The sequence below is a fragment of the Etheostoma cragini genome, chromosome 9, assembly GCF_013103735.1.
Source record: "Etheostoma cragini isolate CJK2018 chromosome 9, CSU_Ecrag_1.0, whole genome shotgun sequence".
Lineage (NCBI taxonomy): Eukaryota > Metazoa > Chordata > Actinopteri > Perciformes > Percidae > Etheostoma > Etheostoma cragini.
Genome location: NC_048415.1, coordinates 11165220 through 11191045, shown reverse-complemented (window position 1 = coordinate 11191045; position 25826 = coordinate 11165220). Strand labels below are relative to the sequence as shown.

At 40.8% G+C, this 25826-nt stretch overlaps 2 long non-coding RNA genes across 2 annotated transcripts in view; one reads left to right on the top strand and one right to left on the bottom strand.

Moving 5' to 3' along the window:
* LOC117950501 overlaps positions 1–25826 on the top strand; it is a 786205-nt gene that overhangs the window by 368123 nt on the left and 392256 nt on the right. The window lies entirely within an intron of this gene.
* LOC117950500 overlaps positions 23425–25826 on the bottom strand; it is a 24297-nt gene continuing 21895 nt past the window's right edge. Inside the window, exon 3 of the long non-coding RNA XR_004657921.1 lies at positions 23425–23435. This is a non-coding gene — a long non-coding RNA (uncharacterized LOC117950500). The remainder of the gene's footprint in view (positions 23436–25826) is intronic.

The following is a 25826-nucleotide window of genomic DNA, read 5'->3' as shown; positions in this document are numbered from 1 at the left end:
CAATCTCCAGCTAACATGCAGCCTGTAGCGGTATCTCTAACAAACAAGGTGAACTACCAGTGTTGCACTGTATTCTGTGACCATTGAAATGTGTGACTGTTTATAGCTGTTTTGAAGCATTTCTTACAGAACATGATGTAAAAACTGTCATGAACATAATGTAATTGCTAGAGCCTGTCGGCACCAGTGTGCCGATGTCAGCCAAAGAGAACGCATCATCAAACACCGTGTCTAAAGACATCTGATAATAAGACAGCTTCTACTGCACCCTCACAATTAATGACTGGGGAGCGTTCATATTTGCCCTGATGTGGCTCAGACTCAGATGTTAGTATAAAACTATCTAATCGTTAAATTGCTGACATTGTTTCCTGGTGTATGGCCAGCATAACTGTAATGCTCCAATGGCCAGAGATGCCTGACTAACAGGCACCTCTTATCAGACACATTTAGTATATTTCCCCAAAATCAGATAAATAGAGGTGGGTTGCACAGCCATTATCACACAACTTGTTTTGCACTGGAGAATAAGAGGAACGTAATCACACAATAGCTTAAGAAAATAGTGCATGCACTGTAAGAGTGGACTGAACTCAGCTTCCCTTCCTGTAATACAGCTGAATGACCCAGGGATTAGCACCCATGGCCTAAAGGCCTTGTTTAGTAAACCCTTCACTGTAACATTGCATGTGACAGCGCATGAGACTGTCTTTATGTTGCTAAAGACATAAGGAAAGTGCTTAAGCTGGACCCAATTCGGCCCACACTTCTGTCAGGATCAGGTTTTTAAACGCAAAACACTTTTTAAATGCTCCACAAACAATGCTGCTTTCAGCAAGACTGAGGACACACCAGCTGGTGGTGTTGCCAATTCAAAAGGGTCCAGGGCTTAAGCTGCCAGCGGGGACACATAAATTAGCATCCTGAAAGACATCACCTAGATTTACTTTCCAACTGGGAGAATACAACTCGACAGGGGTCACTGTTCACTAAATGAGCAACCTTAAATATAGACCCCACCTTCCACGCACAGATTGCGATATGCACACAGGAAATAATTGCTTGATTTGAATGCAGCCCCTCCAAATGCCTCCCGTAGACAGGTTTAGGGTTCAATGTCAATCAATAAGGTCTGTCGGCCAATGAGGATTTCCTCTGATTTAGCTAAACCATCCAAATGTATTGTCCGTTGTTGCTTAATGTTCCTCTGATTTCCACTGGGGTTGTATGATTACAAGCAAAAGTTGAAAGAAAAAGGCAGAGAGGTCAAAGTTTAAAAGTGTAAAAGAGCAATACATACAAGATGTACTGATTTTGGTTGAGAACAAGTTTAAAAATGAATGACTTAATAGAGTAGCAAATTTAGAGTACAACTTTCAGCATTATGTGCATGAAGCAAAACAGACCACATCTGACCCCTAAACAGCATATTTTCAAGATGATGTTTGGAGGGCTGTGTTGTGAGGAGTAGGAGAGATACTGATAATGTCCAGTAATATAACTCTCATAGGTTTCTTGATGTTGATGATGATGATGTTGTCATCAGTGGGCCAAGTAAAACAAAAGAGTTGGTGAACCTGGACCTTGGCTGATACACCCACCAATCCTCCCTGCAAACCTCTCTTTATCGTTCCTCCCTTCTCTCCCTGCCTGATATATCGTTGTCGTAGTTGGACTCGGAGAGCCTGGGGAGGATCCTGCAGCTCCAGATAACTCAAGACAACACAGACATCCTTGCCTCCCCTCATGTCAGGGAGTCAAAGCCATATTTCTGGCTTATTCTTTGGTCAAAATGTCAGTTTAAACAAGTAGGAACCGCCAACAGTAGAACAGTGCTTTGTGACTCTTTCGTGTTTTAACAAGGATCAATTAATCGAGATCAAGGGGAAACTTCAGATAAGGATGTGTGTTTTCAAGCTCTGAGCTAACAAGCAAACTTGCTACAGCCCTACAGTAATACAGCTATGCATTATGCAGCATTTCTTTGGTAGCTATTGTGTTTTCCCATGCATCATAATGAAGTAGTAAGGCGTAACATGGCCACTGCACAACCTTACAACAATATTTAAACACGTTAATCTCACTTACATCGAGGACAGTTGTCCGTACACAGGTTATACAAATGCACACTGGGCTCTTCTGGTAATCTAGTTTCTCTTTCTTATCTGCAGTGCTGAAGCCTTTGTTATTATCCTGCAACCTTAGTGTTTGAGAAAACACAAGAGACCATCCTTTTGCTAGGGGTGGCACATACCTTCCCTGTACTACTGAAGGTAGCCTGCCGGTCAATGTTTGTTCTGTTATGGGATCTTAGACTGCTGACTGTCTGTGCGTGGGTTTTCTGTGTGAGAGACTGAAAGATAGCATGTGTGTACATGGGCGACTGTATGTCTGTGCATGTGTGTGTGCATTATAAAGAAAGCCTGTTATCGCTGCATATCAGCAAGGATCAAGCATAAGACCCATGCCACTCCTGAATATGCCGCTTGTTCGGTGGGGTTCGACATACTTCTCTCTTAAGGCACCGCTTGACTCACAAAACACATCAGCTTGGACCTGAGCCACACTCCAGGTTGGGTTTGGTCTCTTTGTGCGCCCGCTGTGAAAACCATGATAGTCATACCAAATCCTAGTTTATACTTGGAGCTGATAATATCAACTTGGAAGTTAAGCTTTTAACCCTGTAATTTCACAGGTGATTTTAAAGCAAAGGGATAAAATTTAACTGGAATTGATACTGTATAAGCACAATGTTCCACTGCGTATTTCACATGACCTAGTTTCAAAATCCTTTGTAATGTCAATAAATGCATACAGAATTAGATATTAGTTCCGCAAGGGGAAATTACATTGTTTTGTAATGGCCTCTTGCTTGAAACTAAGACCCATCATATCATATCAATTTGGTGATGAGTGGTTTACGACATGTTTATGTCATAATGCATATTGCACAGTATATACAGCATTTAACATATCATTTTGCTGGTTTCCTGCACAATCACATACAAGTAAATGAGATATTAACACTGCTCAGAACACTCTTATTGATACTGTAGTGCAGTTTAATTGTTTAAGACAACTGGGCTCTGTTCAGTAACCCAGGAAAAAGTAGGAAAGAACTTTTGGGTTATGTGCATCCAGTCTGAAGCTCACAGTAGCATGCTCTCTGGAAGTGTGTCATGGAGGGAGGTTTTACTTGCAGATTAGAGTTTTAGTTATAGATACAAATCTTTTTTCAAGTTATAGCTGCCAAAATAATTATCTTGGTTGGTTAAAGTTAGCGTTGTGCTGAATATTAGTCTTATCAAAATACTGGAGTAGGGAAAGAGAATAACACGTTCTGTTACTTAGTTAGTTTCTTTCATCATTGTTTCTGAAAAGATGTTGTTCCTGGGGTTTATCGTTCTTGGTTTACTCAGTAGTAAAATTAAATCTTGCCATTTTAATTAAAGACATTCCAATATTTTTCTTCTTACAGCTAGCATGGGGCTTTAAAAGCAAGCCAATGCCAAAGATTTATGTGACAATGTTGCGATAAATAATTGTGTTTTTGTATACCTAGTCAAAAAGCTGGTTTGGGTCTACTAGTAATTTGTTTTACTTTAAAGCAACAGTCCAACATTTTTGGCAGTACACTTATTTATTTTCTTGCCAAGACTTAAATGTGAAGATTAAGATCATACTTATGTGTAGAGCCAGCGGCAGGTTAACTTGAATTAGCTTAGCACAAAGACTGGGGGAAAACAGGAAGGAACACCTAGCCTGGATCTGTTAAAAAATCCAGCACCTACCAGCTTGTTTTCTGGCAACTGCACAGAGATTCCAGGAAGTTAGGGTAATATGTAAACTTTAGAAGTGTTGGTAGGTGGATTTTGTTATTTTTGGACAGAACCAGGCTTTGGGCATGAGAGTGCTATAGCTCTTCTCATGTAACAGCGTTTAACTTACTTAAACCTGTTTCGATGCATGTGTATTTCTGAAGCACTGTTGAACTGATCAGTTTATACAGAGGGCAGAGGATTGCTTGGTTTGATAGGGCATTTTTCATCCCTTAATGATATCCACCTGCGAAGACAGTGGGGTGGGGGGCCTATGGGCTATTGATCACATTCTGAGGCAGGAAGGGGGGAAACACCAGTGAGGCTGTCAGATGAGTGGGAGAGGAGACAGATAGGCCTTCTTGACAAGTTGCAGACCATTAAAGCATGCAGATAATGTGAGAAAAGGGGTCCAGATAGAGACACAGTCAGAGACACTGAAAGCGATGTTAGACAACACCGCAAAAAACAGGAGGACCAGAAAAAGTCCAGCTGGTTAATTTAGAGCTTCAACTGTTCTAAAGCAAAATACAAAAAAACAAGGGTCAGACTACATATGCAAATGTATTGTTTTGAGAGCTTTTTGGAGGGCCAGATGGGTGTGATTTCTTCTAAAACAGATCAAACATGGTGAGAAAAATTGATTTTTAGATATTTTGCCGTCTAAACTTTTTGGTACTCTTTCATGTGAAAAACGCCAGACATTTGCTGTACTAGGCAGGCTTAAAGAAAAGCTAGGAATTATTGGCAAATCTTCCACCTGGGCTCGGCAGATGAGAATATATCAAATAAATATATCACTATACTATGTTACTCTTGTAAAAAACAAACATTATACTGACACCTTCTCAGTGTAGCCTAGTGCGATACAACTGAGATCATTGTGGCACAAAACCTAAAGAGATATTTTGACCCAGAACAGCACATATGTTCTGTGCTCGAAGAAAATAATCAATGCCACAGACTGTAGCTTTTAATAAAACTGCACAAGAGCTGAAACAGAAGCCATGAAACAAAACAGTGTTGGCAGGGGCCTCGAACCGTTGTCTCAAGGTTACCGAGGTATCTGCTGGAACGCCTGTGAACAGGTGTATTGATGCCCTGTTAGCCATGTTAATGAAATCATTAGTGCCAGGCTTCTGGATGCAAGTGTCTCCATGGGATGAGGGGAAGAAACCCTGGACCGTCTGTTTTGCTCACCTGTCACACTCGAGATGGCTCTCATGATTTAATTAAGCAAACGAATGCCACTGAAAGCTCCCCTTTAAGAACACGGCTCAACCCTCAGCTGTGTTCATTCATTAAGATAGTTGGCGCTTTCATCAAGTAACGTGAAATGTTTTAAAGAGCTTTGCCAATTCCCCTTTACTTTGTTGTTTTATATATCTTTTTGTGCACGTTATAGGTTTATAGAGGGAAAATCCAAAGTCCACCCTGCTCTTCAGGGCCCGCTCTGCTCTGCTTCTGACTGGCTAGTACTCTCTACCTAGGCACTGTGCATGTGCTACTGCCAACGAAGATGTGTGATGCCTCACTCTGTGTAAAAACAGAGAGCTCAACACACAGGGTGAAAAGAGGGGCTGCAGCAATGTGAAGTATGACAGAAATATGGTGTTGAATCATAATCCATGTACACCTATTCTGCTACAACCTTCAAATACAATTAGGAACCTGAAAATGAGCATAATATGAGCTCTTTAAAACATTGCAATAAAAAAAACACCCAGATGTACACCTAAATGTAAATTTTACTAGGTAAGTGCAAAAGTTTTACATGATCACTGAAATGTTTTCAGGCTCAGTATGATGTGATGTGTGTATTTGCTTTTGACATTAAATTATTACTCTGTCTTTTTTATGTATTGTTGGTAAAGTAGAAATGGATAAGAAAAGACTTGGTAGACGTATTCTACAAAAAGCTAATCTTTTGTCTCTCTTGCAATTAAAGCTCTTACTTAAAATGCTAAGCATTTATTTCCATCATCAGACTTCAATAAAGACTATGTGTGGGTGTTTCCTTACATGCTCTGTAATTACTTTAGTTTAGCTCCACACAAGTGAAAACTGAAATGGCTGTCTTTAAAGGCACCGATAATTATGTCTTAATATTTAGTGTTGGCTGGGGCATTAAATGTGTCACGATAAAATAGCGGACTCAAATGCACGACTCAGACAGGGAATCACAGGTAAGTGGTTTATTGTTCAGAGAACAATGCAGGCGAGGGTACAGAAGTGGCAGGCAAAAATTGTGGTCAGGAACAAAGCAAAAGTCGGATAAACACTAGGAAAACAAGCACAAGGAATACAAGCTTATGCACAACTACAATCTGGCATAAGTACGTGGGAATGGTGAGTATTTAAGCATGGGGACTGGGAAGCTGAAAACAAACAGGTGAAACAAACCAGGGGCGAGGATGGTAAGCACAGCGGTGGGAAAGCAGACGAAGAAAGGAAGGCAAATGAAGTAAATGAAGACAAACAGGGGATATCAAAATAAAACAGGAAGTCCATGAAAACAAACAGAAAACGTGAAACCAACTAAAAGAGAAACTTGACATAAGGACAAAACCATGATAAAATGCTTTTTAAAAGAATGACAAACTAAATGACTTAGATAAAACTGACTCAACAGAGGGAGGTGTTCCAGGCAGGGAGGTGTTCCAGGCACGTCCAGCTGGGAGGAGGCCTCGGGGAAGACCCAGGACTAGGTGGCGAGATTATATCTCCAACCTGGCCTGGGAACGCCTCGGGATCCCCCAGTCGGAGCTGGTTGATGTGGCTCGGGAAAGGGAAGTTTGGGGTCCCCTGCTGGAGCTGCTGCCCCCGCGACCCGATACCGGATAAGCGGTCGAAGATGGATGGATGGATGGATGACTCAACAGAACCACAGTCAACTAAACAAAACTCATCTAAACTAAATCACATGATGTACATCAGCAATTGATGAACACATTTGATTGATTTTGACTGACACATCATTAGAACCAAGCCTTTAAGATATGGCTGTTTAACTGGGTCATTGTGGGAAAGTGGGAAAAACAGAAGCAGATGGTTGTGCTGTGTGTGTGATTCACTGAGGCCTGACTACACTCACTTTGACCACTTAAATTATTTGACAAGTAGCAGGTGGAAGACTGCTCTGAAACCCAGACCATTTACCTTTACCGCACAGTTCAATGCCTTTTCTAACATTACTGTTTGTATCCCTGTGCATGATAAAATAGGGGTTGAAAAGAATAATTGTTTTTGAGTGAAGAAATTAAGTTTTGATGTAATGCTAGAAGCTGACTTTAAAGATTGTTTCCCATTACTCACAGCAATTATTCAACTGCTTGTAGGATTATTACTCATGGGTCACATTGATTGGTGTTCAGCTATACAACTGACACACACACTTCTAATGAGAAATCCCAATTATCCACATACCTAAGGAGTTAGGGAGGGTGCACTACACAGCTGTCACACATACTGGCTTTCACTTCTATTCGTAAAATGTCCATCTGGATAGCTTTGACAGCCAGCATCACATGCCCGTTTTATCTTGCTCATTTTATCGAGCATTTCCTCCAGCTGAAGACAGAAAACACTGTAGTGGAATTGATTGGTTGTCAGCATGCAGAGTAATAGCTCTGCTCATTTTGCATTGAAAATACATATTTTTTCCCCTTCTGCTTTGAAAGGCTGATGCAGTGATGAGAGGGGGCAGAGTGATCAATGAGCTGCTGCCTTTGTGAGGATGATTACACTGAGGATGTAACAATGATTCAGTGCATCACCTGACACTGAGTTGGGGTTTATATTACATCTTCAGTGAAGGGTGCACAAGCCAACTTCCAATCCAGGGACAGGGTTAATAGCAACACTTTAGAAACTAATGGATGTATGATGAAACCATGGGCCCAAGATGAAGTGAAAAAAACTGGCTGACCACAATTCTGAAGCTATTTCAGTATCCTAAGAAAGACACTTTATAAGATTCATTTACAATTCAGTTAATGCACACACTCTGCAAGTCTGTGTTGTTTTTTTCTGTAGCGTGTCCTGCAGTCAAACAATGCCACATTCATTCTGCACCCTGGGATTTAAACAGGGTGATGCAAATTAAAGTGGCATTAATTTCATCACAAGCAGGGGAACAGTAAGGGATAAAATATTAGAGTAATTCAATTGAGAGGCTGATAGCAAGCTGAGAAGACGGCAGACCACTTGCCTGCAGCCAGTACAATACAAAAGCCCCAGAATAACCCTAGAAAAGCGGGAATTCTTTTTTTACAACACGACTGCCACCGGCTAATGTGTTACAAAGTCACTCTATAAGCTGACAGCACTGATTATGCATTTGTAGTAGCATTTCACACTGACATCCACCAGTGGGCCAATTCTCAGCGGCAGTTGAGAATAATATACAGGAATGTATCTAAGACAGATAGATAGGTTCTATATTTCATGTTCACATCATACAAGCCTTCCGTGATGCTGAAGCGTGATGCTCCCACCCCTCCTCCAGGCAGTTGCTAGTAGCCAAGGTAGACACGAATAATTTAAAAAAAACATGATGGTCTCGTCAGAAGAGGTAATTATCTTCACTCGAGTTTCTGCTTGGGAAAGTCTCCAGATGCCAAAATCTTCTGAACATAGCCATACTGAGAAATGCAGAGAGAGTTGCGTGGAGTTAATTAGCGTTCTAGCAACTAATTTGGCAATGGCTTGAATGTAATGGACATTTATTATATCAAACAGTTACGCACTAAAGCTTTAAACAAACCACATGCAAGAGTGTGTCTTAAGAGTGTATGTGCTCTGGTTATCTCAAATACTACCCTGTAAATGTCAGCTCCTTGCTTGGTCACTGTGGGGTTGCACTGCACCAACCTGCAAGGGTTATTTTGGTTGGATGTGTGAAATGTGTGTTGGTACTTGAGTCTGAAGTGGACTACTGGCTCTGACAGGAAGGGAGGCTAACAGACATCCTTTAAGTGTCACTTTACAAAGCACATGGCAGACCACAGTGCAGAGGAGACCTTGTGTTACCAATGGTTCTGCAGCTGGAAACATCCCACACTTTGTAAGATTGAACTCGAAACAACATTTTGCCATTTGAAAGACTGTATGTGTGCTATTTACACTGTAAGATGCATTTGAACCCAGATACTTGCTTCCCATTATATAGTGTCATCACTATATCAGAGCAAGTACTCACGCAAGTATAGCTGCTTAATGTCAAAACATAAACTTTGGAAAGATTGATCAAAGGGTGCATATGCAATGAAGCAGTGTTGTGGGCAGGTGTGTATGCCAAACCTGTTTGTCCTGTGGTTGCCTTATCATATGAGTGTGCTGAAGAATGACTAAGCCACCCAGAGCCAAATAATCATTAGCAGTCTGGAGTCTGAGGCTGCAGAGTGGACAGATTTGTGACATCAAAGAAGCTCCCATACTGTGAACACCCATGCAGCAGCCGTCTTCATGGCATAATAGTGAAATAATTAGCTTCCCGTTGTTGCGTGAGAAATAGAGACAGTGACTGTTTAGCACGGCATTAAAAACCCTCCAAAGCAACGCAGCTAGTTATTAAGCAGTGTAGAGTGGTTTTATGTACAGTTCCACTTTAATCATTAGTGAGTTGGCTCAGACTATAGGGTAGTATCATTAAAAAGACGGCGTAATGTGATCATGGCGCTACTTGACTTTAAATGCCATTTACAGTAAGTTGCAAGCAGATCTGTTGCTTTGGTGGAGGCTACTCATTGCTTTGACTGAGACCTTATGGAGCTGAAAGATTTTAAACATGGGGGCATTCCATTAGACAACACTTGGTTTTACTTTACCAGTTACACAACATATACACTGATTTATCTCCAGCAGACCTACAATCTCATTGTTTTTTATTTAAAGTTTCCTCTATGATTTTGTCTCTGTTTGTGGTTGGGATTTATTTAAAACGTACGACTGCTTAATAAGCGGGTTACACAAATGAACGTGGCATGCACGATCCCTTGCAGTCTTGCGTTCCAACTTTCCTGCTAGACTAAGGTTAAACAAGATGAATGAAATGGAGGAAATGAAGAAATGCTATTGATAATCATCAGAATATGTAAGTCATTTAACAGGTAAAATTCTTCTAATTCTGCTGTCATAACACCAGCACAGGAAGAATCGACTGCATGTGACATGTCCACATGTGCTCAGCCTTTACGTATGATTTCTTTTCAGATCAACTCCAACCAGACCATAAAACCTTAAGCAGGGTAGACTATAATATAATTATAGAAAAACATCATATTTACTGATGAGATAATTGACTAACAGTGTTGATGAGCCAAAGTACTTAGTAGGAGGCAAAATAACTTTAGTGTGGAGCATAAACGTTAGTGGCTGTGGTACTTTAAATATCACCGATTGGATGAGCTGTAAGCTGAGCTGGTTCTCATTTGGAATGCTCCATTAACCACATGCCATCAGAGTCAGTGTGACTGAGCAATATTATTGTGTCTCATGTCAAAATGCAGAACTGTCAGTATTAGAAAATGACAAACCAACGGGTCGAGCTGTCAAATCAACCTACAAAGCTTTTATGAGAGTGGTTTGCTTTGCAGCACTATAAACAATGGGCCTTCATAAGGTCCTTTAAACTATGTTCTAAAATCCTGAAGCAGATTTGTTTTTCTGTTCCTATAAATATGCAAAGATGCAATGAATCAACCCAATAATGACTTACCAGGAGATGTAGGCATGAGAGAGACGTTGGGAGGAGGAGAAGGTAAAAGCTTGAGAGAGCAGTTTATGCTAATTGGTAATGCACTTCAGCACTGTCCAGGGCAAAGAGTTTTGGTCCAGAAAGTGGACCAGTTTGCTTTTGGTAAAATGAAGGACGTTGTAATAAAAAGGGAAAAAAAAGCGGCGCAATACACATGAGTTAACACCTGTAAGTCATTACATGATGGAAATTTAAGATCATACCATATTGTACCTGGAATACAGTAAAAGCGACATTTGATCATCCCACCTTTCTTCAACACAAGCCAAAACACACTCTGTAACTGAACTTGTTTTGCTTTAGCAGCGCCAACCACCTTTACTGGACCTCAAACAGCCATTAACATACCCGGAGTGGATTGATTCCAGTAATGTTTTAATAAAGATGAAAAGATCAACTATCATACAATAATTTCCTTCCTTGGTTTCATTCTATATGCCTGACCAAACAAGCCTTAATTTAGTTAGATGTTGAACTTGAACCATGCCTGTGCTCCAAAGTTTGATGCCTAATTAAATCACAGCTGCATGGTTAGCAATTAAGATCATAAAAAAAACAACAACAACTAAATACTGCCATACCGGCTGCAAAGTTACTTTCAAGGTGTTATTTCAAAACCACATCCACAACAAAAAGGAATGCCTCTTTCCACAAGCCAAGAGCAGTATCCAAGTCTTACAGAATAACTGCCAGTCAGACTCTCTTCTTGAAAAATATATATGCTTGTCGTTCCACTTCCAGGATTGCCCCATTGCTGATTTGACTCATTTAGGCTGGATGTCCGTTGCTTTGGGCCTCTTTGTGTTGGCGTTTTAAACTCTGGTCAATTTTTAACGACTATGGTGAACCTTTTCTCAGATCTCTGCAAGGTTAATCCAGACAGCTACCTAAACTATCTGTCTAATCCAGGTTTTCTGTTGCATGACCACAGCAACTTTTAAACGTACACGTTCCATCAAAACAACTTCCTTCCGAGCCTATTTTGTAGCGGCGCCGTGGCTTTTCCTTGGTGCTTAGCACCTCTCAAGACCATTGTGATTGGCTTAAAGAAATGGCAATAAACCAGAGCACGTTTTCCTCCCATTCCCGAATGCCATGTGGAGAAGCCAGACTCTCCCCCAGCAGGCTTTGGAGAAGGGTCTGGCAAAGTGAGACAACTTGAAAACTAACTCCTGTGTTTAGAATATGTGGTGGTGTTGGAAGATAGCAGACAGGCCTGAATGGAATAGAGCGCAAATGAGTCCATAAAGAAGCGATCAATTCTGAATAACAAGAAATTAATCTTGAAAGCACATTCTGCAAGGGGATTTGGGAGAGCAGATTGTCGTCGTCAGCCTCCTGGAATAAGTTAAAAACATTGTCCAGACTTTCTTGTTCCAATGTTCCCTTTAGGCCCATGAGGGCTGACTCCATTCGCTCTGATCCACTCAGCAGATTTCATCCCATTTTCCCATCGATTTCCCCAAGCGAACACCCTCCAATCTCACCTCCCAAAGAAGAGCAAATTAAAAGCCATACACATGGTGTTAGAGAAAGAAAGAGTGATAGAACTAGAGACCACATTGCTATAGTTTGTTCACAGCACGAACGAGTAAATGAGATAAATTATAGTAATCAGGATCAAAATGTTGGCATATAAGAGTGCTTGCAATTGATAGTGAAAGTTAGGCCTCTAAAATCATCAGAAAATTATTCTGAATTATTAAACCATGTCTAGAGAACCTCACATATGGACCTCCTACTTGATGTTTAATGTAAAAAGGCTATGTTATTTCAAGACTGGGTCATATTTTTTAATAATATCTGTGCCGCATTCGCTACATAATTTCATTTCCTTCCTTCGTCAAAAGCTCTTGACTCATTTCCCAAACTCAATGGAAATCAGATCCTTTCAATTTTGCAGCTGCCTAATAAGTTTAACAGTCAAGTTAGGGTAATATTGGTCAAGACAGTCAGGGATTTGGGATTAATAAATCAAGACTGAATGCAGAAATGCATTTTGAAATATATCTGGTATGTTAATGTTTTTAAATCATCTCCAATGTGCAGACCTCATTTGAAGCATTGTCTTTATGTCAATGATGGCTGTAAGTGGAGGTTTGTACTGACAGTTGCGAGTACACATGATTACACTTTTTTACATGTAATAGTGGTTGTCACTCTAATGTGTTCTTAATTTATAGCTTCCCCTTATAAAACTGTTACTCCATTCATTTTAGGTCTTGTTTTGCTTACCAGACACTACATAAGTGCACTGCTTAATTATTTTAATTAAGCCCTGTAATTATAAGTCGGCTGATTTTGGTTCTGTCAACCTGCTATCACTTGGCAGATGTCCTTTTTTCACTAGACAGGCAACATTAGTGAACGCATAGGCCAGGTGTGTTAACAATATATTGATACTTAGCAGAATGAATCATATCATTCATTCAGGAGTAAAGCCATTGTCTGTTTCCAAAATTGCTCCCGTTACCCAGTGTGCTCAATTTACTCTTTGGTTTTCAAATTCTATGTGACAATTTGCTAAAAAGCGTTTCCTAATGGTTTTCGGGTAGGAAAATTGTTGGATATGCATTGTACATTTGTGATGAATTAATGCAATCACAGCTGAGACAGACATGACTTATCATTCTTGTAGCTGTATTTTGTTGCCAATTAAGTGTAAATGAACAACCTCTTTTTTTTCACTCTAACAAGAATGTGTAGACACACTTGTCCTATCATTCTATCACTGCTGGGAACTCCAGACAGGTTAGAACAGCTCTGTGGCTCTCTTAAATCCTGAAGGGGATAGGGTGCATTTCCTTTGTTAAGGCAGGTGGGAATTGCATTTTTTCCCTCCATTTCTACAAGTAGAAGCAAATATACATAGCTAAAACCTTTTGGGCCAGTTATTCATGGATGCCGGTCTAGAATACTGTTTGGAGTGTCAGAACGTTTTTTTGGTCATTGCATTACCACAACCATGGTTATATGTTTCATTCAAACATTAAAAGTTTAGTAAAGCAATTCTGGAATACATTGTCCATCAGAGTAGCCCCTCATGAAGCAGAAATCACACTCAGAAAAGAAGTATTTATCTACTCGGTGGATGGTCTTATATGCATTAAGTGATGATTGACCTTTATCAAGTCTATTTGCTCTGGTACCCTACAATAGCTTGCAAATGACATCAACAATTAAGTCCTATTTTCTCAGCAGACACAACTGAAGTAGCTAACTGAAGCATAGATCCAATACAATAATCAATAAGTTGTTTAAAGGCTCACTTTTATTGGGGTTCTTCTGTGTTACTGGACAGTAAAAGATTTATTGAGCTTTTATCTCATTGCCTATTAAACTGAACCTGAATATGATAGCCAGGATACAGTGACTGTTTTTTGCGAGGACAGAGGAGGATATTTGTTGACTTGGTTTTGTATATCAAACAGTCAGCTTAAACACATATCAAAAGATATACATGAACAGTTATATGACACCAACTATGACCTCACCAAGACACTTGCATCTGTAATAACACATGCATGTGAGTGCATTTATTATGAATACGCCCCTCAATGCCGTTTAACTTTCTAAAGCATTTTTTTCCTGTGATCTGTTAAGAAGGTGAACAATGGAGGCTTTTTCAGTCTTTCTTTTATAAAAGCCCGCACAGAAATAACATGCCATACGTGAGTCATAAGCCTGGTCATTTCCTTTCATGATACACTTGATCTTTTGGGATGACATTTCTGGTTTGGCTAGTTATGGACCAAGCCTTCTTTTTTGTTGTCTATTATGTTTTTGTTCCAATGATCTTATGGTGAATTTTCAGAGTGAGCCACCTGTGCATACTTTACCCAGCACGAGTGTATTGTTCGAGTTAATGCCAACATCTATCTACTCGTGTGATACATGTTCTCCTGTAAGGATCTAAAGGGGCTACTTGGAGCACCTTTTCTTTGTTTTTATACTGAGACGTAACTGTGAATAAAAGAAAAGACTATTGCTGAGAATCCGTAGCCCGTAACAGTTTGTTTGTTGCAATTTATATTGACATATTTTCAAGAGCACATACTGGGTCAGAGTTGAGCACAACAATCTTTATCAGGTGAGTCAGCTGATGAGCCTTGTCATTATCACTGGTGTGCGCGTGTGTGCATGTGTGTGCGTGTGTGTGTGTTTGTGTGCGTAATAGGTGTTGTGGGTGCACATGGGTTTTCTGAGCCAACACCAGGGGCATGGCAGGATTAATGTTATAAATACATCATGTTGTTGTCTCATAGCTGACGATATCTTAATTTCTCATCTCCTCTTAGTCTCAGCAAGTCATACTTCCCACACAAACATCATTGATCTTTCTGTGTGTGAGTGTGTGTGTGTGTGTGTGTGTGTGTGTGTGTGTGTGTGTATGGGTGGACTGTGAAGGTTTTTTTCAGAGCTTGCGTTTTTTTGCCTCATATGGACCCTTTCCTGGGAGCAAGAAAACAAGATAGATAGAACTAGAACTAGTATGTTAGACTTTAGCAGCTCTTTGCTTCTAAAGTTTTTCTGTGACAAAGACCTTCTTAGTGAAAGCCTCCGCTATATCTACAGTATATCTGTCTTCATTTCTTTTTTATTCTAAACTATCTAGACAATCAATCTCAAATTAAGAGCACAGTAATGAAGGAAGGCATAAAAAGAGACTATTAGTTGTGTCTAGGGAGTCAACTGTCCTAATTGCACTTTTACAGTATTAAAAACAACACCAAATATACTAAGTGATAAGACAGGAACACTTAACCGAGGCAATAGAAAGCATTATCAATCATCTATGCCTAAGGTTAGTGGCCTGTTAACAGTTTACAGGTTATGTATGAGCTTTATTAGAGGGGACTGTTTTACCTGCCCACCCCCAGCCTGTAAGATGGCTGCTTTAATGGCCTCAGTGAAACAGGGGCTAACACAAAGACTAGCTATACACATGTCAAGAATGATTGAAGTGTTAACAAACCATTCTGTCCATTAGCAGGGTGTTTTTTGCTATTTACAGAACCGGGGGCTGGTATTTTAGCCTGTCAGTGCCATTGCATGAATGAATTGTTGGATGGGTGGAAATAGCTGGATCTTTGTAGTTAAAAATACACAAGGGGGTGATTTTGTGTTTAGTTAGGGGGTGAATCTCGTCCATCTTTCCCCCTGACATATGGTATTGAAGGAGAGGGAGCTAGGATGATAACAAACACCGCTGAACGTCCTGTGTGTGCTGGTCCTCCGCCCTTCTCAACGATGATCTGTCTCCCTTGTGTCAAACTGAGTTGAGATGACTCCCAGGCAATGTTGACCCACAGAGCATAGATGCTTCCCTTTAGAATACACACACACACACACACACACACACACACACACACACACACACATACACACACACACACAACAGACCCAAAACTCTGGATAAACACAATTAAATGACCCCACCCTCCACTGTCATTCTTATCTTATCTTGCACCCTATCCTTAACCCGCCTTCCCCAACAACACTAAAACACATAGACACTGGAAAAGGCCCCAGGGTGGCCCCTGAATCCTCACCTTCCGCCATATACACACAGACAGACAGCCCAAGCTAATTCATTTCCACTTAGTCACTCCATCATTTTCTTATTCCTGCTCCCTCCCCTTTCCTTTCCCTAGCTTCTCCCTTTTTCACACACCAAAGTATCACAATACGATGCTGCCAGTGGATGATTTAAGCACTTTTCCCCAAACTGACACACATGTAACAGTAAATTTCACTGTGTGTAGCATATCTTTGCCTACGTACTGTATCCTATTAGTGGCAATTTTCCCACAGTAGTTCATGGCTCAGTGTTTTCAGCTTGACTTGTTGCCCATGTAAAACCATCAAGCAATTACATGGAATGAGATGTCTCGATGCCAGAGAACCTTTTTGGCATGGCCGCAGAGAGGGGCAAAATGAGACATTCAGTGTCATTTTCCAACATTCTGACTGCATAATGGCAATTGTTGGGCCCTGCCCTCAGCCTGTTACATCTGATGTATCGCACCTTAGGGTGCGTTGGTGAATATATGAACTAGTGGGCACAGATGGCTCAACGCTTGGCCGCCTTGGGTAAATAGGTAGCAAAGTTCTTGGACACTGATTTCTGTATTGCCCGGAAGCCTAAATTTATGACAAACAAAACAGAAGGTATTATTATGTATCACAGCCCTCCAGGTTAGCTGCAAGCCAATAATGAATTGTGTAGCATGGCTGGTGATGCATTCGGGCCTCTGTCTGCTCATAGTAGAATGGCTTCATCAGTCACTTCTGCTTTCAAGAGTAATGGAAATGAATGATTGTTGCTGGTGTGAATCTGTGCACGTCTGGCAGCTTGTGCACTGGTCAACAACTGTAGGTTGTTTCTCAGCTGTAATTGAATATTTTAAAGTGCCACTCTGGTGTACAATGCACATCACCCACTGCTCCATATGTGAAATTAATTAAAAGGAATTAGTTGACATTTTGGGAAATACACTAATTCCCCTCCTTGCCAAAAGTAAGAAGCAAAGATTGATACCGTTCATCTGTTAAATGTAAGGCCACTGCTGGCCAGTTAGCTTAGCATAAAGAAGGGAAACAGGGAGAAAAAAACTAGCTCAACCCTGTCCAAAGGTAACAAAATCTGCATATGTACACCTCTAAAGCTTCCGTAATAACAAGTTTTACCTTGAAGTGTTTAAAATAAAACTGTAAAAACATCACATTTTAGTTTTGAGAAGTTTTATGTGCCCAACGATTTCTTGGCTAAGTGCAGAGACTTCATTCCTCACTGTGTGGTTGTCAGACTACACTCAACTCCCCATAACAAGTTGTGTTTTATACATGACTTGATTAGTGAACAGTATAAACTAACGAAATGTAACATGTTAATGAGTGAATTTTAGAGGTGCTAGTAGGCAGAGTTTGTTACCTTTTGACAGAGCCAGGCTTGCTGTTTCCACCTATTTCCTGTCTCTATGCTAAGCTAAGCTAACCCCCTACAGGCTCTGGACCTAATATTTAACACACAAATATGAGATAGGTGTTGATGTTTTTATCTCTGCTAGAAAGTGAGTAATTATATTTACCAAATGTTTTACTGTTCCTTTCAGAGCCACATATTGAGAACATACTATTTTATGGCCTAAATGTTTTACTAACATGTTTTGTGCCCTGACTTTGGTACATATTGTTTTCCATTGCCACTCTTAAATATATATGTTCAATGAGCATTGCAAGGAGAGCCTCTGAGAAATAGCCAAGTGCACCAACCAACACCACCATAATAAAATAGGGTGTCTGGCCTTCTCAGACGGTTACTTCTACCCTCTTTCCTTTTCAGTCGGCCAAGCTAGACAGGAGTGTAAGGCTACCTAGTGGAATGTAATGATCTCTACACCTCCGTAGAACAAAGACTCTTATCTTCCTGCGCCTTCTGCTTTTCCTTTACCCTCAGGGCTCCATGGCCACAAAGACAAAAAGGAGTGTAAATCATCACCTCAATATCTCTTCTTCTTGTCCCTGGTTTCCTTCCTTCCTTCTGTCTGTAGCATCACACTTAGTCTGGTGCTACAGGGTGGATCTGCCACTTGCAATAGCAAGAAATCTCACGCTGTTTATTCGCTTTCTGTGTAATGTTTTTCTCCCTATGGCTTTCTCTTGTCCTGCATGGCAAAACAATGTTTAATTTCCTATTTATCTCAAGCTCATCATTTCCCTCTCTTTGATAGTTCCTATTTTTTTCTCTGCCTCATTTTCTGCCCCTCCTACCCCCCTCGCCTCTCGGGCTTCCAACCTTCCTTACAGTTATGGTTGAATTGGAGCCTTTAATGCTGTTGTGTATGGGGATTCAGAGGGTGGTAAGGGGGGTGTTGAACTGTTGAGGCTGCAGTTCAGTGGCAGTTCGAGACCATTTCCAATGGAGGGGCCACATGCAATTATAGGGGTACCAAATATATTAATCACGCAAGTGTTACACACCACCAACCCTCCATATATTTGGTTCTACAAAAGACTAATGATACACATATAACAACAAAATCACTGCACATGAATAATATCCCATCTTGGGGGATAGAGGTGGGATTGAAAGTCTATGAAAATATTTGCCACAGTTATGGGGCCAGGGGGGGGGGGTTGAGGCTTAATATTACCTTTGCCCCCCCTAGAACCACCCCTGCTGCAGTTGCCTCTGCTGCTGTCTGTTGAAGTTCAGTGTGGCCAGCCACAGATAAAGCAGTTCTGTGTGTTTGTGTGAGAGATCGGCAATTAGGGCTCGCAGCAATACAGAAGGAAAGGAGAAGAGCCAACGTCAGCCGCTGTTCCACCACATTGGATCTGGAGCGATGGCAGGAAGCACAGACAGAGAGAGAGGGATACACAAATAAAGAGAGATAGGGATGGCGAGTGATAGGACAGAAGTGGAGGGATTAAGTGAGAGGGAGGATTGGAGGCAGGCAATAAACAACAGAGAAAAATGATAAATAATTCTCATTAACCACAAAATTATCATTTAAATACACATGAACCCACAATTAAATGCTGAAAGACTAACAATGATTTGCAACTATAACTCCTCAACCGATGAAGGCTAAATTGAGCTGAAACATGTTGGTGTATAACTTGGAATTTTTTTCATGTTGTTTCATCGTAATGACTTCACTAAAACAAGGTACGTCAGCTGTTTTGTTTATTGACTTTCTGGGGAATTCTGCAGAACTGGCAACAGACAAACTAACCATCCATTTCTGCATTATAGAACTGTCCAATAAATACCCATTTCTTTACCTCAAATCTAAATCCAAGCAACTGCTCTAAGCTAGTTTCTTGTCTTTTTTTTCTTCTGGAGCCCACAGATTTCATGTGGCCATACATATACTGCACATGTGGTTGAGGTAGCATGCATCACCACAATGATGTTAGTGGCCTGTGGCATTGTTTACAGTAGAGTTACATCTGGAGGTCACTGACTTACTCCGCCAGACTATTACTGAACTGGCGTGGCACACCAGTGCTGGTTAAACTAGTAATGTTTTAATGTGGATGAATACATATCTGTTGACTTTCTGTGTTCTTAATCAACTTCCCACATTTTAAGTCGCTGACCAGGGATAAATAGAAGCTGCCTTGCCACACTGATTGCAAGGATGAGGCTGCATGAGTCAAGAATTGTTTGTTTTGACAGGGACATCTTGGGAACTGATGTTTAATTGTGAATTGTGGTAATGGGTACAAAATACTTGTATTTATCCTTATTGTTGCAGACATTTCAGTAATATACTGTAGAGTATGGTTGTTGAACTGCTGCTGGCTGTACACAGTGGTTAAGAGAATGAGTGACAGTAGCACTGTAGAGAATAGACTTTGGTGGAACAATGCAGACAACTTGAACTATGATATATGGCACAGCAACGTATCACAATACAGTAACTATAGCGCTCACTGAATAAAGCCAGACGTAGCCTATCATGTTCAATAAAAAAGAAGATATTTGTTCGACAGTTTGAGCACAAGATGTGCACTTGAGTTGGCAACTTACCCAGCACATTTCACACTTGACGTGCAACCCGTCTTTTATTGAGTTCAGGCTTGAATCTGACTCATTCATAATGACTGAATAATTACATGAACAATCAAATTCAAAAAACAAACAACAAGCATGGCTTACACATGATTCATTATATAAGTTATTTGTGGATTTAGCGAAAACAATAGAAGCTGATAATAGGATTGGCTAAATCTAACCTAATTGAAAACAAGTCATGTTTTGCTGTTAGAAGCTTGAGATAATGTCACTGCTTTATTGCTGTAAAACAAGATGTGCTTCAAATAGTATTAAAAGTGTCTGCACTTATTCTGACACCAAGTTGTGACTGGTTATTGATAGGTTAGTTTGTACTGATACTGTGTGTACTCTTATACCCTGTGGATGTTTACTTTTGAAAGTTAAAAGTGGAAAACATTGTTTATTTAACTCAACTAAAAACTACCTCAACTCATTACTATGCATACTTGGTCTGTTGTTTGCCCTGCTTGCTTCCAGCTGACCTCGAACATGTTCAGTGAATTAACAAGGCCGTAATGTTGTGCGGTTGTTTTACTACTTTTTTACATATTTATTAAATTGTATGTAATTCATGGGTAGAGACATTTCTGGAAACTAGCCATGATTATGTTGAACCATCACACTAGAGACTTGTGGATTTGAACTTTTATTTTGTGTACATCTGATTAGTTAAGAGTCATTCTTAGTTCCTTGGTGCTTGAACCGGTAGCCATGTCTTAACCTTGATTGTGTTTGTGCGGGTAGATTTGTTATGTCTGTATCTCGGTTTCACCCAGTGACTCACTGGCCTCTATTTTTTGGCTGCCATCGCTCTGAACAGAGAAATAGAAATGTTTGTATATTTCCTGAGCAGAAATAACTGCTGGGAAATCCCTTAAAGGTGATTGCTCAAGTTGGCCATTTCTCTCACGCCTCAGTATGTCATCAGAGTGATTATGAACTCATGCCCCAGTCCTATTGCTGCAGGGGTCTGCTCCTGATGCATTGTATCAGTCAGGAAGTGAAAGCTAGCAGTCAGTCAGAGTCTAAGGTTAGAGGCTGGGCAGGCAGAGCTTTTGGCTTTTCGCAAAGGAAATCGGTGCTTGACATGCACATATACAGTGTACATAATATATCCCTTCCACATGCATACACACATGCAGTGTGACAGCCCTAATGCAGTATACAAAATGATCTTTCAGTCTCGTTGGAAATACATGCACTCCCCTTTTAAACTCCTGACTCCAGTCTTAGGTCAAGATTTGATTTTCTTCTCAAAGGGCTCCTTTGTCAGACATCGCTTGCCTATGAAATTAAATGCATACAGTACTGTGACTTAATTTGAACTCTGAATTAGGATTCTGTATTGTGTCCTCCCATATTCGATTATTAGGTTTAGCCCTCATGACTGCTCTGACTGATGTTCTTCCTCTGTTTTATGTCTTTGCTTTTGACACACATGATTGATTCTAGTTTTAAAAGACAAAGTAAACATTTCCTGTGATATACTGAGGGAACGGATCCAGAGAACTGTGGCAGGAGAGAGGCAGAGAGGAAGGGTAAAGCCAGTGCTGGACTGGGGTATAAAATCCGCCCTGGACTTTTGAGACCCAGACCAGCCCACCACAATTGGCCGGACACAACCATCCTTTCACTCCCCTCAACCTATATACAAATGATCAGGGTTAAGAATGAGCAAAAGCTGCTGGTAGATGGCATGACTCACCAGCCCCCAAAAAAAATAAAAGTTAATTTTGAACCCTGCACACTGCTACTCCTGGTGGCCAATCCATGGTAACACTTAAAGCGAGAGAAGCAAATGTTATAGGGCAACTAACATCAATAATATGGAGTTAGAACAGGAAAATATAGAGATCCTGGGTTTATTCATGCATAGATAATTTAAAGGTAGCTGTCTTGTTCAAATCCCATGCACCTTTTCCAAATTCCTGACCATGCATGCTCGATAATTAGCATGAACTGTACAAACAATGCTATAAAAACATTATAAAAACTGGTGCATGCTTCAAGTTATTTCCATTGTAAACTGAAACCAGTTTCAGAAGTTCTTGGTTGAGATTACACCCTTCGACACATCTGAGCAAGAAAAAAGCTTGAAATTACACCGCATCACATGTAAAAGTGCAAGGAGTCAGGTATGAAGCGGAAGCCAGTAACACGCAGAAAGGAAAGAGAGCTACAACCAGCTTGTCCTGTAAATAAATCTGTGAAGCAGACTTGAAGCACAGATGTAATGATGCAGAAGATATGCTGTATTCGTCACGGTTGACTTTCTGCCCCCCTCTGGAAAAAAAGAATGAAAAAAAAAGATGTCCGCCCTTCCCCTCTACCTCACAGCATAGCCAAATGAAAAGTATGCAGTTGCCAAGGTTATTTGATGAAGATCTCCTATTTTCCTTTGTTTAAGAAAGGTGAATTATTTAGAAATAAGCCTTTTGAGAATTGATATTGAGCTGAATAGAGCTGCAAATAATTAGTAAGGTAGGGCTGACCTGCGTTAGGGGAAGCAATGCTAATGTATGTTAACTCAATTTAGTCTCACTCCCTTTGGCCCCCTCCAACAGAGCCTCAAGATGGCTGGTCACGTTTTCTCCTTCCCCAGAAGTAAACATCTGCTAAGGCCTCCATGACACATAACATGCCATCTGTCCTTCGCTCTGCTCTCTCTCTCTCGCCCTCTCACCCCTTTCCATCTTCTGCAATTATGTGAGTGGCAGCTTTTAGTAAAAAGGTGTGACGTGACTTCTCTAATATCACTGGAGCTGGAACAAATAAAAATAAATGTCAAAAATGGAAACTCTTCAACACTATAATGTTACAGTGTGCACAGTTACTTCATCCTGTACATGGCTTTCAGTCTGGGTTGTGCCCAGATGAGCGTGCCACTGATCTCCAGTGCAACGACAAAGGCCTATTCTCTAAGTGAAACCGGAGATCTCCAAGGAAGCATCTGGCAACCTGGAAACTGGGCCAGTCGATTAGATGATCTGGAGATGAAAAATGCCAATAATGCATGCCTCCTTCAGGCCTTTTGGCAGGAGTGGACAAACTTGATACATTCCTTCCTCAATGTTTCTATCTCTCTTTCCTTCTTTGGCTGTGTCACTCTCTCTCCCCTTGCCACTCTGTCTTCCCCCCTTTAGCATTTGTTCATCACCCTCGACGCTGGCTGGGAGAGGGAGAGGCGGGCTGACAGAGACAGGATGCACTGTTTGTCAGCCAGCAGCGGACGTGCCTGGCGGAGCTCTGCTTTCAGCCGAGGTGTCAAACAAAGAGTCACTCGGTCCAGGAACTGCAGGACAAGCTGTAAGTCTGTCTGCCTTCTGAGTCACACCCCCCTCCTCCTGTGATAGTGCTTGCCAGAGCTTTCTCTCTCACTACCTGACCCCCCTCTCTCTTTCATCCTTTGCTGGCAAGAGCTGCCTGAAAAACAAAAAGAAAGCAATAAGGTGACACTGTGGACTGCTAACAAATTGCTTTCTAGTGTATTTTCCTTCTATGCCCCCCCCCTCCCCGCCCTCTCTGAGAGCTGAAAGGTGACTAGTCAAAGAGCCACTGTGTGTGTTCTCATGTGTGTGTGCGTGTTGAAGGCGGAGCAGGGGGGCACGCAGGGCAAACAGAAGTATATTTCCTCTCGGACACAATCTCATCATCTTTTGTTGCTGCTGTCAGGCAGATGGTGCCACCTGGTTCCTCATTTAACACACACACACACACACACACACACATACACACACACACACATGCGCTATCAGACATGCAAGTACACACACAAACACACACTCCCGCCCGCTCAGTAAAAGACCATACATCATTTCATTACCCGTCTTCGGTTTTGTACAATAACATCCGCTGGGGTAATAACCGCATGCTCTCCCAGAACATTTCATCAGGGATATCAGCCTGTACTGCTGGGCAACGTTGCCAGGTCTCGTCTTTTCATGTAAAACTATCCCCACATTTCCCCTCTAACACCATCAGCATCTTCAATGAAGCAACACCTGATACTTTTGATTAAATGAGAATTTACGTTATGCAGGCTGGTGGCACCAGTGGAGGAAAGTGGCAATATACATTTTACTGTGATAGACAAAGAAAATGGTCAGAAAAGGAAACATAGTAAATAAGATAAATTCCAACCTTGAGTAATAGATAGGTATTCTGATTTAGATTTCTGCTTTTAATGTTTAGTAGCTTAGTAGTATTATAGAATTTGCATTTCAGGTCCTTTGAGGGTATTTAGAAAGAAACTGGTATTTCTGCCTCTTCATTTATAATATGAACATTGGTACATAAAGGTTTAAGAAATGTCTTGTTCTGTGGAGTTAAACTTGAACATTTACAACATGTAAGGCATCAATAACAGCTTTTTGGCCATTTAGTACTTTAGTCCGTCTGCCACTTGTTGATCAGGTAGTGTACAGTGACCAGCTGCCTACTGTGAAACAGGGTTGGTGAAAATGAACCAAAGAGAAAGGTTTGGGCTGTAAAACTACAATGAGCTGAAAGATACTAAAATGCTCTGTAGAGCTCAGGGAATTATAAGTGTGTTAAGTGATTTATTTTGTCGTTGTTAGGAAAAAGTTTAATAATAAACTTTCAGCATATTGTAATTCAAGCCTTACTTGGTCCCATACGTACCATGTGTAGCGGAGTGTAGCTGTTGCCAGATTGCCTCCTGGGCCTTTGCGCAAAGGCATGAAACCCCCAACTGAAATGCCTGTCCATGGGCAGCCCCCTCCCTTTATCATCTCTCCAATGCATTACAAATACACTGTTTTTAGCTGTACAGGTCCTGTTTGTGTATTACAGGCATGTGTGTAATATACATGTATGTATGAAATTACAACAGAGTGAAAAAGTGAATTTCCCTCAGGGATCAATAAAGGACTGTTCTATTTCAGGGGCCACCGGAAGAGCTTTGGGATCTTCAGTCAAAACAGACTTGACCCTCCGTTCACCAGCAATTAATTTTCTATGACGCTCCAAACTCATCAGTATAAAAGGCATGACCCTCCCCAACAATTTATTGATGTCTTCTGCACTGGTTTGCACTTAGTAAAGATACACTAATACACAATGTTTTTTTTGTTTTTTTACAACCATGACTTTCATGACTTGCCATTTCAGTAGATTTACTCACTAACATTGTTGGAGAAACACAATAAGTATGGAAACTAAATGCACACTTCCTGCATTACTGCACTAATTTAAATACTAAGTTACTCCTCTAGTAAACTGGTACTAACATGAAATTAAACAATAATACATTGAGACCATTCAACAAAGCACTATGGGTGATAACAAATTCAACACACAAACTGGTTGCTATGGAGTCATCACCAGGCTTCCTCAGTCATAGTATATTTTGGCATATAGGTATCACATTTGCAGTAGAATCTTTGGTACTGCCCTCTAGAAGCTAAATTCAACTAAATATATGACAGTAAACAGTGTTCAAGCTACAGTGTGTTAAGATGCCTCTCCACCACAGAAACAAAGCGCAATCCCACTATAAAACGTTAAGACACGTTAAGAAAAGATCCGTATTTTGCCGTAATCCAATGACACGAAAAAAAAGGTAATACTCAGCGATCAGTAGATCCACAAATGGCGTTTTTCCACTGCTGGTAACAGCTTGCCTCGGCTCGCCTCGGCCCGCCTCGGCTCGCCTCGGCCCATT